The following is a 12,462-nucleotide window of genomic DNA, read 5'->3' on the forward strand; positions in this document are numbered from 1 at the left end:
TTAATAGCATCCTCTTCCATCCTTATGTTTTTTTAAAAATATTTTTTAGTTATAGATGGATGCAATATCTTTATTTCACTTATTCATTTTTATGTGATGCTGAGGATGGAACCCAGTGCCTCACATGTGCGAGGCAAGCACTCTGCCACTGAGCCACAACCCCAGCCCCCGATCCTTATGGTTTTAAATATCATTTTATCTCTTTAGTCATTTGAAACTTATTATGTTATAGCCTCTTTCAGATTGTTACGTTCTTGGGAGTGGCAAGCTTTTTGTATTCTGCAGTTGTTGACTGCGGCTGGGGCCACTCATGTCCTGTGTGTTCTATGTTTCTGCTTGTGATCCCCAAAGCAGCTTGCCTTTTATACAGAGGATCTCATGTCGTTAAATGAACCCTCCAGAGTGGTTTCTGGTTATTTCTGTTTGCCACCTCAGAGGTACCATTAGTCTGGTTCATTTCAATATCTCAGGGCCCAGAACTAAACCAGAACAAAGACTTTGTTTCCCCTTTATTTTATTTATTTATATGTGGTGCTGAGAATTGAATCCAGTGCCTCACACATGCTAGGCAAGTGCTCTATCACTGAGCTACAACTGTAACCCAGGGGACCACATTTTGGGTAGAATGCTTAACAAAGCATTCTAGCGCCATTCTGGTAGGTAAGGACTTCAAGAGCTTTGTGGTGTAGGCTCTATTGCTTATAGCAGACTCTCCCTGCCCCCTGTCCTCTAGAACCAGGGCAGAGCATGCCTAAGTGTCACTGCTCTGGTCGAGTGGGTAGTGTTTAGTCCCAGCCAGTGGGGGTCAGTTGCAATGGTCTTCCGTGAGTGTGCCCTGCCTCCTGGCTCTACGATCCTATCACACCTTGTATGCCTGCTGCTCTGACTTTCAATTATTGCTTCTGGGACCCAGGGTTCCCTGGTTTCCCCTTTGTTTTTTTGCTGAGTTCTTAAAAACAAGTTGCTGTGTCTTATAGTCAGTGGGTCTTGGTGATAATTTCATTGGACATTGTGCTAGAAATAAAAGTCCCAGCAAAAGCACTGAGCTTTGGTTCTATCATCAAACCTATCATCAAACTTAGTTTGCAGAGATGCTGTGGGGATTAGGTGAGGTCAGGCATTTGAAGCACTTGATAAGGAACATATGGTAAGTAGCACATAAGTAAGAATTTGGCAAGTTACAGATATCAGCAGCTCCTGGCCAGTTGCTTCCTTGAATTGGTATCCTGGTAACAGTGCTGCCATTTGGCCTTGGCCCTCCATATGCACACATCCAGGGCAGCCTTTTTGGATACAGTTTGGCCTTAGAGAATGGAATTGGATGAACACAGCCATAACAACACACATATAAATTAGGGCAGTGGAGATCTTGGGGGAATTATAGATCGTGGTTCTCTGAAATGGACGTGTCACACGAATGGTGCTCTTATGAGAGACACCATTGTTCACTGAACATTTTGCAGGTTAGATTACTGCCAGGTCAGGGATTCTGCCTGATTACACTGTGCTGTCCTAATCATACATATAACAAATAGTTTCTGAATAGTAAATGTGGGAAAAACTTCCACCAATAGAGACAATCATATTTAAACATGGTACATATTTTTAAAGTGAATAGGCACCTCCCCGCCCAAATAATTTTCAAAGGTTGCATTTTACAAAACCAGTTTCTGTGGAAAACCCTCTTAATGTTATTGTAGCATATGGAATCCTGAAACGATGCATGTGTGCTCTCTGGTAAGGGAAGTCTTCCACAATTTAATTTTCTTAGGCATAAATGACAAAGTTTAGAAGATTTGTATTAAAAGGAAAAGGTTTGCTTTGGGGAGAGAAAAATAAATTCTGGGGAAAACTAGAAACACATCAATACATAGTTTTGGGGAATTTCTAGTTTGGCTGGTTTGGAAACACATTTTCCAGGTACCTCATACCTCAATTCTATATTACACATAAGTTGGTTGACTTACAAATTGTCAATGTTTCATATGTTTGCTATTTTCATTAAGAGACTCTCATTTATCACAGCAGGAAAAAAATCAGGAAAATAGGGAGGATTTTCCTCTATTTCCTTCTAATTTTAAGTAAATCTCTCCTAAATCCTAAGCCTCAACTTTTGGGAAAGAATATTTTCCCCTCAGAAATTTCTTTTTCCTTTGACGTCCCCACCCAAGCTAGGTTGCTCTATCGATTGTGTGTATTGCCACCCAAGAATCCTCTTCAAATGCCTGAACTACAATATGCTCACCTAATACCCAGGTGACATGCCCTGCCAGCCTCTCAGGATGACTGAGAGGTTCCTGGGTTGTAGAGAGTAAAGGAGTTAGTCAGTGAGGAAAGTTTTAGTGTCCTTCTCCTGCTGCGGCCATTACCCAGAGCTCTGCACATAGGCATTGGGGCCCAGAGATGAATCAAGTCCTCTGCTGCTGCTTGGCCCTTCTCCAGATACATAGTTGCAGTCCTGCCTGGAAGTAGCTTCCCCTATATGATCTTGACGCTGCCAGCAAGGAGTGGGACCTCTGTGACTTGTCTCTAGCTCTCAGGTCAGTGTCCTGCTTGGTCAGGAGAAAGGTGGACATGATAGCCTCCAGGCTGTTGGGCTCTCTGACAGTCACCTCCTGACCTTCATATGTCCTCAGCACACCTTCCCTCAGGGCTGACTTGCTGTGATTTTCCCAGAAAGTGTGCAGGAGATTTCTACTAAATGTGGTGGCTTGACTAACTTTCCCATCTTTACAAACAAGGACCCGGAGGCTCGGGATACGTGATTTTACCTGATATTGTACTGCTAGAGAAATGGTGGAGCTGGGAATTTGCTCTCACCCAATTGTTAGGCAAGCTCCACAGTCTACAACTCTTTATAGCAATACTTCGGCTATTCTTGTTCCCCCCAGCCCTGTCCCCACTCCTTGCGGGCAGGAACTGACTTGTTTACTTTTGAATTTCAAATGCATAGCACAAAACCTTGAAGTATGCATCATATCTGTTAAATATGAACAAATGCATAAATGACTGAGTAAGGATTCCAAATCAAGCAGCTCAATCAGTTTGGCAGGGCCCATGGCCAGACCGTGTAATGGAATCCATTCCCTGCAGGAAGTGCTCATCCCTTTCCTTGGAAAGGAGCAAGGAGGACAAGCCTGGTATGTTTATTTGGCACCATTCTGTGGCTGGTGGGCCCTGTGTTAGGCACCTGACATGTAGAAATAAAGGAGTGTCACCGCCAAAGAATTTAGTGCCGTAGGTTAGTCAGCCAAGAGAGAACTGGGAAAGAAGGAAGCTCAGAGTTCTGGAAGCCTCAAGTGGGGAACCCAACTCAGGATAGGGATGGGACATTTCCTGGAAGAGAGGATGCTTAAATGTAAACCAGGAGGATGGATAAGTGCTTAGTAAACCTGTACTGTAGTTGTTTGATTCATCGAATTGCTGGTCACATGAACGGGTTATTACAAGCCTATCAGTCTTTCTGCAGGCTTACCCATTCCCCTGGCTGGACAGCCCGTCAGCCAACCTCAACCCACCATTGTCTGCCGTCTGAACACAGAGCTGTTTAACTATAGGCCACAAGCAGCATCTGGGAGGCCCTGGAGAGAGAGGGTGGAATGCGCCTCTCCTTTCTATACACATCTGGGAGAAGTTTTTGTCATTCTCTGTAATAAATTCTGTGCCTTCTTTCAAAAAGCTTACAAAATCTTTATCTGCTCTTTGGAACACAAGATTTTTAAAGGTCAATTTCTCTCTTATCTCTTATCATGAGAAGCGTGGTTTAGAGATAGTCTGAAGGGTGACCAAATTCTATGGCTTTTTGTGAACTCTCCATTCCTGCAATGGGAGATGGGGAGGAGAAGGGAGGACTGAAAGCTTTCTTCTGTTTTCCTGAAATTTCTCATTCTAGGTTGCTCTATCAATTGTGTGTATTGCCACCCATGATTGTTTTTCATGGGGCCAAGAGCATCTAAGAGATTATCATACCTTGAAGCTGCTTAAAGATCCTTTATCAAAAGAGGTCTGGCTGTTTAAATTCCAGTGGAGTTTTTATTCTGGTATGCTCTTTTTAAACACAGTTTCCATCCATTCCTTGCTCTCCACTGATCCACTATGTGACTTTGAGCAAATCATTGCAGCTTACTGAGATTCAGTAACCCTACATGTAAATGTCTGCCTGCAAGTTTATTGTGAGATTCTTTCAATGATGTCTATTATTTTCCTTTATGTACATTTGGATTTTTTTTCAGTCTAGCAATGAGCATGTAACAGTTTAGAATATAGATTTTAGCAAAGAAAATGTAAAAAGTCAAAATCCTCTATTATATGGAGACTTTTAGTGAAAAAAAGTAGAATATTATGAAGAGCATAATTCCAATTTTAAAAGTACTTATTTAGATACAAATATGTATTCTGTAATAACTATCACGTTTCTCTGTTTGCAAGTGGAAAGGAACAGGAGGGAGAACTGATATTCACAGGTGATGGTGGAAGTCTTAGAGAAGTTGAGTAATCCTCCCAAGGTCACACAGTCAACAAACAGGGGGGCCAGGAATTGAATGCAGAAAATCTCAGTACAGATCCTGCATTTTAAATCTCTGTGCTATGTTGCCTCTAAGTCGCCTTAGACACATAACCTATAATCCTGATCGCAAACTTGTAGGTAGGGATTATTATCCCCTACATCAGAGCATAGGAGGGCCACTCTTTGACCATCTCTGAAATGGGCATAAGAGCATCTTTGTGAGAGGGTCAGTGTGCATCTAATGAGAAGATGCTTTTGACAGCACTTCAACAAGGGCTTCACAAATAGGGTGCCATGAGAACAGGGCACACTGTCTTTGGCAAGTGGGGCACAGGGAGGGATTCACATTGAGGGGGTGAGTCAGGGGCACTGTGCCTGCTCCGCTGGCCCCTCTTACCACTTAGTTCCCCAAGGGTGAAATCTGGCCATTTGCTGGATGTATGGGCAGCTCCAATAAAAAATCAGGAGACTGTCACTTACTAAGTCACATCCAGGATCTGTTTTCCATTTTTAAATCCAGACAATGACCATACATGAAGACAAAAACAAACCAATAAAGCTGCTCCCAACTCAGCCACATTGAATAACATTTTTTTTTTGTCTCACAGTTTAAAAAACCTTCAACAGTATTCTCAATGAACCTTGAAATTCAAGTTTAATTTGAAAAAGGGTTGCTTTAAACCTACCAAGATGGGAAAGAAGAGAAAATGGGAGTTATCTGACAAATGAGGGACCGCAGTGGTTTTTGATGGAGCCACACGTCTGAGGTCTGGCATAGTGAAAAGCTCTGCTCAGATGGCAGCATATTTTGCCACTGGCTACCCACATGACCTGGGCAACACACGAGGAAGCCTCTTTTCCTCATGATAAGGAAATAGAAAGGGGATAATCATACCACATCCATCATAGTGTGGCTCAGTGGATGAACAATTGCTTGGCACTCTGTAAAAGGACACCTGAGTGACTGTACTGTGCCACAGCCCACTTAGTCTAAGGAGCACTCACTGCATTTCTAGGAGGAGAGGGCACTAGGAGAAGGTGGGGTGCTCCAGGCTCACCAGGCCATGTGCCATGACTCGCATTTGGGGTTTGAGTCTGGTCTGGTCTATGTTAATGACTTTCCGTGTGACTGTGAAGTATATGATGTCACCTCCCCTTTCTGGGCTCCAGTTTCCCTGTCTGTAACATGCAGGGGAGAAGGAGGAGGAGCTGAAGTTGATTTCTCAGATGTCCCTTCTGGCCCTGTTACTCAACATTAAACTCTGCTAATTCCTTCTTCAGGCCCTTGAGTCATTTCAACCATGAACAACCACTCAGCAAGACTCTAACACTATTTCCTTCCACTCTAAATTATGTATCTGGGATTACGCTGCATTCACTGTCATGGCTGAAATAAAAGCACTTATTTCATTCTGACTCCATTAGATTTAGTCATTTGAATGACAATTTCTTCCAAGTGACTGTGAGCTTCCTGAAGGAGAAAGACTGGGCCATGTTCACTGGTCCTCATATCCCCTCAGGAAAGAGCACGGGGCCTTGTTGACAGCAGGGGCCCAAAACGTGTGGTGCTCAACTGCACTGAAAAGAGCCCGATGCTATATGTGGCCCACGCTCACGTTCCCCATGTAGGGCACTCTGTTTTCCCTTCCCAGACTGTCTCTGTAGGCAAGGCCAGTGAGGATGAGTTTTGCCTGTCTCTGGTCCTATATCTATTTCATATGTGCCCCCTGAGAAGCAGGGCCCCCCTGCACCTTCCTCTGGTCTTCCCCAATGGATGGAGAGATCACTGAATCAAGAGGATCTCAAAGTGAGATGTTTCCTCATTTCACAGTTGAGAACACAAGGCCAAAAATTCTTGATAATCCATCCTACCCAGATGGTTGTATTTCTAATCACAACAACTCATGGAAGTTCTTCCTGGCTGGACTGGAAGCCCATTGGGACAGGGACCATGTTACTATTTCCAGGAGGGCACCCAGACACCTGATAACATCAGGTGAATAAGTGGCTGCTCTTTCAACACAGGATCCCATTGTATTGCAATTACCTGCTGTTTCCTCTTCTCCCCCTCTAGATCACGAACTTGGCACAGGCAGGGTCTGTGTCTTATTTATCTCTGAAATCCTAGTACACTGGACAGGTCTTGGTGCAGTGTAGATACTCAGTTTACATTTGTTGAGGCAGTAAATGAAATCACATTTCCATGCTATTGTATAACGTTGCTAAAATGGATGTAAAAACTCATTTCAGTCCCTAACATGCTCCAAAAAATGTAAGAGGTATATTTTCCTACAATTGGGGATTTTCTGATCAGTCTTTTCTACTTCCTGCTGGCTCACCTCTGAGAGCAGATGGAGTAGGATCCAATCCCCTGGGGTTGGGCTTAGCTCCATTTCCTATGACAAAAGGCTCTTCCACCAAAGCAGTGGGGCTTTGGGCTACTGTGTGCCCAGGCCATATGTAAGCAGTGGTGGGCTCCAGTGCTGGGAGGGCTGGCTCTGAAGTGTGGCAGACAAGTTATACTGGAATTGGATTTCAAGCAAAGAATAAATGAACCCTGTTCTATAAGCGAGTCTTGCATGCGTGTTAGAGGGGAGTGTGCTCTTTCTCCACATTTCCCAAATACATTCAGTTTTTTACTGCCCAGATGTTCAACAGCTGTTTGAAGGCGTTGGCCAAGATACTGAACTCTTGAGAAGGGAATGACTTCATGGTGCGGCTGCTCTCCCCTTCTCTTCTATTACAAGGGTGTGACTGTTCGTCATTGGCATGGTGCCCACAAAGGCAAAGGGAAGGGGGTGCTGGGCAAATCATGAAGATAATATAGGCTGATGTCTCTTCCCTATGAAGAGCAAATGAGATCATTCTTTATCTTGCCTGAAAGCAGGAATTCTCAATGCCCTTCCCTGCTCTGTCCTGACTTTCCCCATGATGGTCTTTCTAAATGGAAAGTTCTTTCCTTTCCAAGAAACTCCTTCCTATTCAAGTATCAACTTCCTGATGAATGTTTTCCTACTCCCACAACAACCAACATTAAACCCCATAACAGCACTTATCACAGAACAAGAACATTCAACTTTGGGCCTCTTTCCTTCACCTGAGCTCCTGGGGTACAGGGACAGGACTTAATCATCTCTGTACCTGGCAAAAGTCCTAGTCCCATCATAGAAACTCTGGATATTTATGCAGCACAAGAATTAATAAACTCCACAAGTTTCAGGTTGATTATGGGCCATTTCAATACTGTAAGATCTCAGAAGAACATGCACCTACTGTCTGTCTTGCTATTAAGACCAATGTCAGTCCCAAGCTCCTGGTTGACAGTTACTCCACTAGGCCCAGACCTGTGTGCATCAGGCCTGGCTGCCTTCTGGATTTGGGCAGTAGGCAGAAGGACTGAAGGGAATCTCAGATAATAACCAGTTGTTTAAAACAGCCATTTCTGGCTGCAAATGAACCAGAGCAATATTACACACTTGGCTTTCTAATTCTTATAATGCTTTCAGATTTTAGAAATACCCTAGGAAAAAAATTTCCAAAGATTGGGGTGCTGAGTTTCTGCTTTGTTGACTTACTACTCTGTAGTATACTAGAAAGTACCTTGGTATAAAGAAAAGGTAGCTGCAGAAACAACTCCAGACAACAGTTGGGCCATCATTAGAAAAGAATGGTTAATTGTCCTGATGTTCTTTTCCACATCTTTATCCTTTTCTTTTCCTAATAATCCCTTGAGATCCGTAGAACAGGCATCATCCAGGTGGCAAAGTAGAATACATTCTGGTTGTATTTATGCAAGTTTATACAACAAAGAAATGAAGCCTAATTGTATGTCTATTATAAAAACTGGAATGGCCCTCATGGTCAAACTGCTCCATCTTCTACATAGGGAGAATGAAGCCCAGAGACAATAAGTAGCTCACTAAGGATTGCACAGGGAGTCAAAGTCAGAGCTGGAATTAGAACCCAGGTCTTAGACTAGCCTCTCATTCTTTGGGTTTTAATTATCTAGCACTTGAAAAAAATCCAAAGCAAAGGCAAATTCTCTGGCATACCCAGAGGGACAGAGGGTATGGAGGTAATGGTGTTCTTCAAATCAGAGAAGAGCCCTTCATCAAAAGTAATTCAACGTCCTTTCCCGGGAGGAGCAGCCTCAACAGCTTCTGCCACACAGAACTGGATGACCTCTTCTTAGCACCTCCAGGGAGGAGCTCATAACTTTGCCAGGCAACTCATCCCACTGTTGAATTATGGGAAAACTCTTTTTTTTCTATGTACCTTCTTCCTTCTTCTCTATCCTGGCTGCTGGATGTCAATTAATTTCATTTATGTTAGTTAATTTTAACGAATCCAAATGGAACAACTAGTGACATTGTACTCACTCCTTAAGCCACATGAATGGTTCTTGCTTGCCGGTGCACGCCCCCCCCATCCCCCGCCCCCGCCGACTGCACAGCTGGTGTTGGAAGCCTGTTAACTCAGTAACGCCACTTGCCCCTGGAGCTGCCAGGGCCCATGGGTGCCAGAGCCCTACCTCCATCGTTGTCTTTGCTGTCTCCACAGGCGGTTTCCATGGAAGTGTCACAGCCTGCTCCTCTCCAGCCCAGCTGGCAGACGCAGTGCCACCCGTTCAGGTCCAAGGTACATCTGCCGTTGCCATTGCACAACCCAGGACAACCCTCTGCAAGACAAAGGATACAGAGTCGAGGTCTGCCCATGCACCACTGACTGCCTTCCCACACAGCCACTCTGCCAGCAACTCGTGCCTCCACATCCATTAGCACATCAGTGCCACAGTAGACCAGGAAGGCAGGTGGCATTAAGGCCTACCACTTCATAGAGAAGGCAACTGAGACTCAGAGGCAAAGGGATTTGCTAAGGTAGCAGGCAGAAGTAGCAGGGATAGGTCTGGAACCCACACCCTCTGCATCTACAGCTCTCCCCTTCATGGTGATTGGATTCTGGGGCTGCAGACAGTGGGTGGAGGCCTGGCTCAATCTGACCAGAGGAGTTTCTGCACAGGCCTTGCTACTTATTCCTTCTCCTGTGCTCCCTTTGTTCTTGCTGCTGTCTGGAACAAAGGAAACATCTCTCTGTTTATTCCTCTTGTCCCTTGACACTTCTGGACTCAACTCTAAAGGGTTCTTCTTTTTTCAACTCTTGTTACTAGGTCAATTTTATTGGACCTCAGGCTTTTGACTTATTTTCTTCTATTTTCCCCTAAGCCACTGTCTTTGTTTTGAGGACTTATGTCTTTTTCTTACCACCTTGTCTATGTTATACTTTGAAGAGGGCTCTGCACCCAGAGGCGCTCCATAACTATGGTGAGATAGACAAACTTGTGCTGTCAGCAAGTGCCAACGCAGGCTCAGGTAGGCTGCTCTGCTTCTATTTTGTGCATCTGTATATCTATCTGCCCACCTGTCACTTATTCAGCACCTTCTCCAGGTTAGTGCTATAGGCTCAGAGATGAATAAGACTTAGATCTTATTCTTGAGGAGCATGTAGTCTATCAAAGGATGCAAATTTGAATAAGCACAAAAATTCACTGTGAAGTATCTTAAGAGAGACTTAAAAGATATGGGAACTGAACAGGTGTAGCCATCTGCAAGGGCTGCAGGTGACTTAATCAAGATGGCCAGGCAATATTTATTCTGTGCTGGTTCTTTGACTCTAGGACCAGGTGGTGAGTCTAAAACTTTAGTGCTCTAATGACTTTTGATTGTTGACTGATACTCCAACGGCAAAGAAAAGAACATGTTCATTTTCACTTGATATGGGCAACAGAGAGACCGATCAATCTGGGCACTATGTTTTCCATGTAAAGGAAGAAACAACTGTTGAGTGTTTCTCCAAGCCTAGGAGGTATTCCTCTAGAGGTTTAGGAGCAGATGTAGAATATGTGATCTTTGCACAGTAGGAGCTATTGGGAAAGAAGGGAAACCACCAGCATGGCCACCCCCAAAAGTGATTAAAAAGGAAGTTGTGAATGTGGGTCCTAGGAGAAGGGCTGTGATGTGCAGGGGTTACCGGGACACCGTCTCAACAGTCAGCTTTGGCCATCCCTAGTGATCTAAGCATTTGCAGTCTCCCTGTCCCCAATTAGTCTTATTTAAATTTTTGTCCATACAGCTGGGAGTTGCTTTTAATTAAAGCTCATTTATATTTGGGTTAGTCTTGAAGGAAGAATGGTCTGATCTTTAAAAATGGTAGCAGACTGGGCTGGGGTTGTGGCTCAGCGGTAGAGTGCTCGCCTAGCACACATGAGTCACTGGGTTCGATCCTCAGCAGCACATAAAAATAAAATAAAGATATTGTGTCCATCTACAACTAAAAAATAAATTAAAAAAAAATGTTGGCAAACTGATTTATTGTAGTCTGCTATATCCTCCTATCAGAACATCTTCTGTCTAACAGCACAAGTATGGAGCCATATCAAAGGCTGGGTCTACCACCCAGTGGCTGTGATTCAGCATGTTATTCACTTTCTTCTTACTTGTCATGCAGTGGTACTGGGATGGCTAAGACCAGGAATACATGATGCGTGAAACCTGGTACACAGCAAAACCCTCTACCTCCCTTTATTTTCTTTCTATTTGGGAGAAGGTATATCATATCCTAAGTTGCTATTCTAACCTCAGGTAGAGCTCAGAAAACAAAATAGGAAACAGAGGCAGTTACCTAGATCAGAATGAGCCAACTTGTCCTGTGAAGGTCCACATAGAATAAGTTTAGCCTTGTGAGCCATAGGGAATCTGTTCTAAATACTTACTCTGGCACTGTAGCTTGAAAGCAGATGCACATAATTTATAAATGCATAAGCACCACTGTGTTCTGTAAAACTTCATTTACAAAAGCAAGTAATGGGCCTGATATGGTGTATTGGCTGTAATATGCCAACTCCTGGTTGAAACTCTTCAGGACAGTGATCATAGGCTGGGGATCTACTATGGCTGGCTGCTGCACTAGGTATTTTGAATAGATTATTTCTAAAGTAACTAACTTTTGTTAAAAATTTTCAGGTCCTGATTTTCAGGGAAATTCCAATTCCATCCTATGTAATCCTAAATTTTTAATAAAAGCCGTGTATCATAATAGTAGGGACTTCAGAGCTGGAGAAACCTTATTTCAAATTCTAGTGCCATTGTTTTACTTCCTACTTATGTGATGACTAGCAAATTAGGTCTAAGCTTCAGTTTTCTCATCTGTAAAATGGAGATAATACCCAATTCAAAGAGTTGATGAGATGATTAAATGAGATAACATGCACCACTTATTTAGCACAGTGGGTATCATAAACAGGCATTTAATGAATGGCAGCTGTTATTCGATTTTTTAAAAAAAACTTTGTATGACTCCAAACTGTGTCAATGTTTGACTCTGAATCTGTGCTCTTCAGAAGTACAAACCTTGCTAAAGAGAGGAGATAACCCAGTGACAAGGTCCTGGGGTCAGCATGAAATGCAGAGGGCAGGGCCATATGTCCCAGAACCAGACCTACCATCTCATGCTTCACTAGCAGATAATTTCTCTTAGAAATTATTTTAAATATTCTTAAGTGAATAATGCAATTAGTTTAATGGTTTCACTCCCTCAGTTAGAATGTAAACTTCAAAAAGAAAACTTCGGGCCAGGGGTGTGGCACACACCTGTAATCCCAGCAGCTCAGGAGGCTAAAGCAGGAGGATCACAAGTTCAAAGCCAGCCTCAGCAACTTAGCAAGGCCCTAAGCAACTCAGTGAGACCCTGTCTCAAAATAAAATATAAAAAAGGCCTGGGGATGTGGCTCAGTGGTTAAGCACCCCTGGGTTCAATCCCCCATACCAAGACAAAACAAAAAACAAACAAACAAAACCCTATCATTGGGCCTAATCCAGTACTTGCACATAGTAGGCACTTAATATGTACTTGGTGAAATGAACCAATGAATGAGAAAAGAGCTAGATTCTGGTCCCTCT

General features: G+C 43.5%; 1 pseudogene; it reads right to left on the reverse strand.

Annotated features, from left to right (window-relative positions):
- The window catches only part of LOC143637778 (teneurin-4-like), a 373,204-nt pseudogene that overhangs the window by 77,795 nt on the left and 282,947 nt on the right, over positions 1-12,462 (reverse strand).

The sequence above is a fragment of the Callospermophilus lateralis genome, unplaced genomic scaffold (assembly GCF_048772815.1).
Source record: "Callospermophilus lateralis isolate mCalLat2 unplaced genomic scaffold, mCalLat2.hap1 Scaffold_63, whole genome shotgun sequence".
NCBI lineage: Eukaryota > Metazoa > Chordata > Mammalia > Rodentia > Sciuridae > Callospermophilus > Callospermophilus lateralis.